Source organism: Nicotiana tabacum, chromosome 9 (genome assembly GCF_000715075.1).
Source record: "Nicotiana tabacum cultivar K326 chromosome 9, ASM71507v2, whole genome shotgun sequence".
NCBI classification, from domain to species: Eukaryota; Viridiplantae; Streptophyta; class Magnoliopsida; order Solanales; family Solanaceae; genus Nicotiana; species Nicotiana tabacum.
In genome coordinates, this window is record NC_134088.1 from 115,057,846 (window position 1) to 115,063,845 (window position 6,000).

Genomic DNA, 6,000 nt, shown 5'->3' on the forward strand with positions numbered 1-6,000 from the left:
CGACTTAAAATCACGTAGGGCTTTTTCGGCATGTAATGAAGGCTTTTGGACTAAGGAGGGAAATATCAGAATGGAATTGGTTCATCTTTCCTTTAGCACTTCATATTCTCTTTTTGGCTCTTACTCTGTCGACTCTTTGAGTCATTTGCTTTTCCCTTGGGGGATTAGAGAGACCTGACATCACTCTTTCTTTGTCATGCTATTCATACTTTCCTTCTTTGTTATCTCCATGCCTTGAACTTTTATTTTCTTTTACATCTTTTCAACCCTTTTACATTATTCACTTTCTTTTTATGTTTTTCTTTTGTTCTTCCTTTCTTCTTTTTTTTCTTTACCTTTCCTCTTCTTCATTTCTTTTCTCTTTTTATGCCTTGTGACCATTTTTAAACTCCTCGTCTCTCCCCCAAACTTATGTTTTTACCATTTAAATCACATGAGTGTTAAAGAAAGTTCGGGTACTAAGAGAGAGTCACTATAAAACGGGTAAAGGCTTGTAATGTGGTTATCGAATAAAAAGACTTTAGGCTCAAAAGGGTTTACTAAGGATGATATCATTTGTGGGCCATGGAAGGTTTCAAAACGGGTCAAGAAAATCCTACAATCACTTCTCAAGCCAGGTTAACTTAGAATTTTGCCTAGAAACATATTCGGGGCAAGTTATACACCATTCACATGGGTACTTGGACTTGTAACAACATACCTCACCTCTCACACAACCGTATTGTCAAAGAGAATAGAATCGAGGGCCCACAACAACCGCATTCAAGATTGAAAATCGCTAATGGTTCAACTAAACCATCCGATGATTGCCTATGTCAACACAAGAGTCACAAGGTCACTAACTAGGGCTATTTCTTTACAAAAACTTGTTTTTAACCATAAGCGCGTAGTTAAGTGTGTTGGTACCAAGTGAAGCATGCTTGACCCCTATTATTCATTAATACTACTAGTTTCTACCTACTCATCAAAACCTGACTGGATCCCTTAAGAAAGTTGTCACGCCATCCATCGTTGGGAAGAGTTACCCGGTTCACACAAGACCCACGTTTGGAAAGAACCATAGCATTAAGAAAACCAAAGGCTTATTGTTCACTAAAACAGAAAAATAAGCGAACAAATCAAAAAGAAGCTAATAAAGTAACTAAGAAGCTATACTATTAAGAAAACAAAATGAAGAAGCTATGAAATAAATTACTGAAAGTAAGAAAAATGAATATACAAACCAAGAGGAATAGAATATATACACAAGGGATGAATATATACATAAAGAGGGAGAAAATAAAAATAAAAGAAAAAGAGTATTAAAGTTATTACAGGCCCAAAAGTAATCAAATGTCATCAAAATGTATCACAGTCATCCAAAATGAACCAACCTTAGCATAATCAAAACAAAAGAGGATAGAGAGTAAAGAAAACTCCCTATGTGGTCTCAGGGTGACTGGCAGCATCACCACCCTCAGTCTCCTCCAACTATATCTCATTATCACTGGGCTGAGGGACAACAGGGTTGGTGAGCATCTGAACCATCTCCTCAGCAGTGGGGGCAGTGAGATCTGGCTCGTCAGACTGGCCAACTGGTGTCTCTGATGATGGTGTCGCTGGGTCAGCTGGTACTGATGGATCTGTCCCCATGAGTAGGTCAAAAGGCAAATCACTTGTTGATGTTATCTTCGTCACCTCCTTTCTCAAACTTTCCACTGCTTTATTTGAAGCCTGGGATTTCCTCATCTTCTTCACCTGCTTGGTCAACTCCTCAATAGCACCCCCGTGAGCCACCAGTGTATCCATAATAGTCTTCTGGTTGTCCAGAATCTTTTCAATGTTTTCTCCATTGACGGAGGGAGTTGTGGTGCTGTTGGGGTAGAGGATTGTGCTGCAACAGTACTGGATATGTCATACAACTTAGAAATGGCTGTCTGCATCCAGTTGTTGAGGCTCGCCAAAGTCTGGGAGACTCGCAGCGTAGTGAGAGGATAAGTGGATGAGGCTGGCACTGGTAATGCAGCTAATGGCCTAGAAGATGAAAGTGGTGGCATTTCGATTGTCCCGGTGGAAGGCCCGACTGATATGGAGGGCATGGGAGTTGTAGATGGCTCAGCAGCAGACTCGGAACCTATCACGGATGGCTTATCAGACTGGCCAACGGTGGTAGTGACCTTACCCTTGAACTTTGGGTTGTCAGCACCCTGTAGGTAGTACCATAAGAAAGGCTTCTTGTCCTTTACTTTTGCGGCATGTGGCCTCGGCTCCACCTTGGCATCATTGAAATACTTTATGAGGGTGTTTGGATAAGGGTAGGACTTTTTACTTTTTCGGACCGCCAATGTGATGTTGGTTGACATGATGGCACCCACATTGATCGGGTACCCCACCATAATAGAAGCCACCAGAACTTCCCGGGGAAGTGGGAGGTTGTTCTCATTCAAACTCGGATCAATCCGGTTACACACAAAAGTTTGCCACCCTTTTGCTTCAAAATTGAGGGTGGCCCGAAGGATATGAACTCCTGTTGTAATCCATGGTGGTGATGGTCCTCAGGCAGCCAAAATCGCAGCTAGCCAAGGGCGAGCTTCATCACCTAGAGCCAACTTCTCTAGGTACTGGACTACCTCCACATCTTTGAATCCCACATAAGTTTTCAAAGAGCAGGCGTCGAAGCGGACTTTCAAATTTCTCACCTTTGTCACCTTCTTGATGTGAGCCACATTGGCGTAGAACTCCCTAACCAAGTGCTCATTTGCATTGATGTCACTGTGGGTGAACCACTTCCACCCCTTGCGCTCATGAAACTGTCTAAGGACATTTGGATTATGAATATCCAAATCCTTCATTAAGAACTATCGCTCACGTGTGAGCGACCTCTGGGGCCACAATTCCTGAAACCTGTTGAAGGCTGTCAAGCTCACGAACCGATCCTCCCATATTTCCTTTCTCTTCGGCCTCTCAAAGCCGCTCACTCGAGTGTCCCCTCCTCTACCATAATCCAGGACATCATCATCATCGGCATCAATAGCTACTAGTGCCAGAGAAGTAGGTGTAGAGGAGGGCTCGGAACCCTGGCTTCCTGCATCAAAACCCCCAGAAGAACTAGATGTAGGTTTGTCACGCAATTGATAACGCCCAGTGGATTGGGATGGTTGGGAATGGCCTCAGGTTGGACCTCCATTGAATGACCCTCAGAGGCTTCTCTGGATGGGGCATAGAAACGGGATTCTGAGGGCTCTGTGGCCCTTCTCTCCCGGTGGTCAACGTTTTAGCAATAGACTTCGATTGCACTCGCAGAGGACGAGTGCCTTTTCCTCTGCCTCGGGAGGATTCACCTCTCCCTTTTGACGTATCGCCACAACCACGTGATCTAACCATTGTGTGCAATATAAATTACATATGTCAGTTGAGTTCAAAACAATTCAAACATTTGCAGCACAACAGTCATCTGAGGGGACAGTGCGGACAGTATAATTCTGAGTGCGGCCGCAGACTATCTAGTGCAGACCGCACAATTGTGAAGTGTGGTCGCACCCCCTGAAGTGCGGACCACATAATTGTGAGTGCGGACCGCATAATTTTGAGTGCGGCTGCACAAGTCCAATCCTGAGATACTGATTCTCTGAAGTTCAAAAGTGCGGTCGCACACATTTTTATGCGGCCACACAATTTTTCTGTGGACCGCACAATTTTGAGTGCGGTCCGCACTTTTCAAGAACAATATTTTCCCTATTCAAGTGGTTTGCGGACCGCACAAATTTGTGTGCGGCCGCAAAATTTGAGCATTTACGACAGTAAAGTTAGGGTTCATGCAAATGTTTACAATTTAGACATAACATGCACAAATTAACATAATTAATGGTCTACCCAATCCCTAATGAACATATATGAAACTAACCACATGATTTTAAGCACCCATGACTAACAATTGACATTTTAGGTCTAAGAATAACTCTACCACAAAAGAACAAAAATTAAAAGAAATTGCAAAATCTAAAGACGTAATGAACATACCAGTTATGAAGGATACAGCTAAGAATCTACACTGATGAAATGAAGGAAGATTGTGAACTAATTGATCGTGCACTGTGTTTTCTTAGGGTTAAAGAACTCAGAGTGGTAAAGTTGTGAATAGTGCCTTGAGGTTTTGCTACTGCCTTTAGAAATGTGCGGTTCACACAATTAATGTGTGGTCCACACTCTTTCAACACTTAGCCAAATTTTGACACAGTCCCTGCTATGCACATCCATTCTTGTATACACTTCAAAACTAGTTAGCACAAAACAAAGCCTATCTAATGAAAAAGAAAAGGACACATGGGTTTCCTCCCAAGAAGTGCCTGATTTAACGTCGCGGCATGACGCAGGTTACCATCAATCACTTGAAATAAATTAACGCCACAACGTGGATATCATCAATTTTGCCAAGATAATGTTTTACCCGGTGACCATTGACTCTAAACACCTCATCATTCTTGTTCTTCAAGTCTAATGCACCAAATGGTGTCACATGCACAACCTCAAATGGACCACTCCACTTGGATTTCAACTTTCCCGGAAACATCCGCAACCGAGAATTGAAAAATAGCACAAGATCACCTTCTTTGAACTCCTTGTTCCGGATGTACTTTTCATGGAGGTACTTCATCTTGTCCTTGTACAAGGACGATCTTGAATATGCATTTAATCGGAATTCATCAAGCTCATTCAATTGTGCCACCCTTAAGTTGGCGACGACATCCCATTCAAGATTGAGCTTCTTAAATGCCCACATAGCCTTGTGCTCAAGCTCCACCGGTAGGTGACAAGCTTTCCCGAACACTAACCGATACGGAAACATACCAATCGGTGTTTTGTAAGCCGTCCTATAAGCCCAAAGAGCATCATCAAGTTTCTTTGGCCAATCCGTCCAGTTGGCATTCACGGTCTTTGACAAAATACTCTTGATCTACCAGTTGGAAACTTCAACTTGCCCACTTGCTTGAGGATGATATGGGGTCGACACTTTGTGAGTAACACCATACTTTGTAAGTAAGGTATCAAAAGCTTTTTTTACAAAAGTGCGATCCCCCATCACTAATAATGGCCCTTGGAATACCAAACCTTGTGAAGATGTTCTTTTTCAAAAATTCCACGAAACTCCGAGCTTCATTGTTGGGCAAAGCCACCGCTTCAACCTACTTTGACACATAATCCACAGCTACCAATATGTAAGTGTTCCCACAAGAGCTCACGAATGGACCCATGAAATCAATGCCCCACACATCAAAAATGTCAATCTCCAAGATGGTGGTGAGGGGCATCTCATTCTTCTTAGAAATCCCACCGTCCCTTTGACATTCATCACAACGCTTGACTAGATTGCTAGCATCCTTGTAAAGAGTAAGCCAATAGAATCCACAACTCAACACTTTTGTTGCCGTTCTAGCTCCACCATGGTGACCACCATATGGCGAAGAGTGGCAAGCCTCAAGAATTTCCATTTGTTCCTTCTCTGGTACACATCGTTAAATCACGCCATTGGTACAAATCTGAAAGAGATAAGGCCCATCCCAATAATAGTCAAGGCAATCTCGTTTGAGCTTCTTCCTTTGGTTTGAAGAGAACTCATTCGGTACAATGCCACTCACAAGATAATTGGCTAAGTCGGCAAACCATGGCATCCCGGTCATAGAGATGGCTAGGAGTTGCTCGTAGGGAAATGAATCATTTATCTCAAGGACATCATGTGGCCTCCCCTCCTCCTCCAAGCGAGACAAGTGGTCCGCCACTTGGTTTTCACTACCTTTGCGGTCTTGAATCTCTAGATCAAACTCTTGCAAAAGAAGCACCCACCACATTAGTCTTGCTTTAGAATCTTTTTTGCTCATCAAATATCGAAGTGTCGTATGGTCGGTGTGAACAATCACCTTTGTACCCATCAAGTACGGGCGGAACTTCTCCATAGCAAAAACAATAGCAAGGAGCTCTTTTTCGGTCACTGTGTAGTTGACTTGGGCATCATTCATGGTCTTA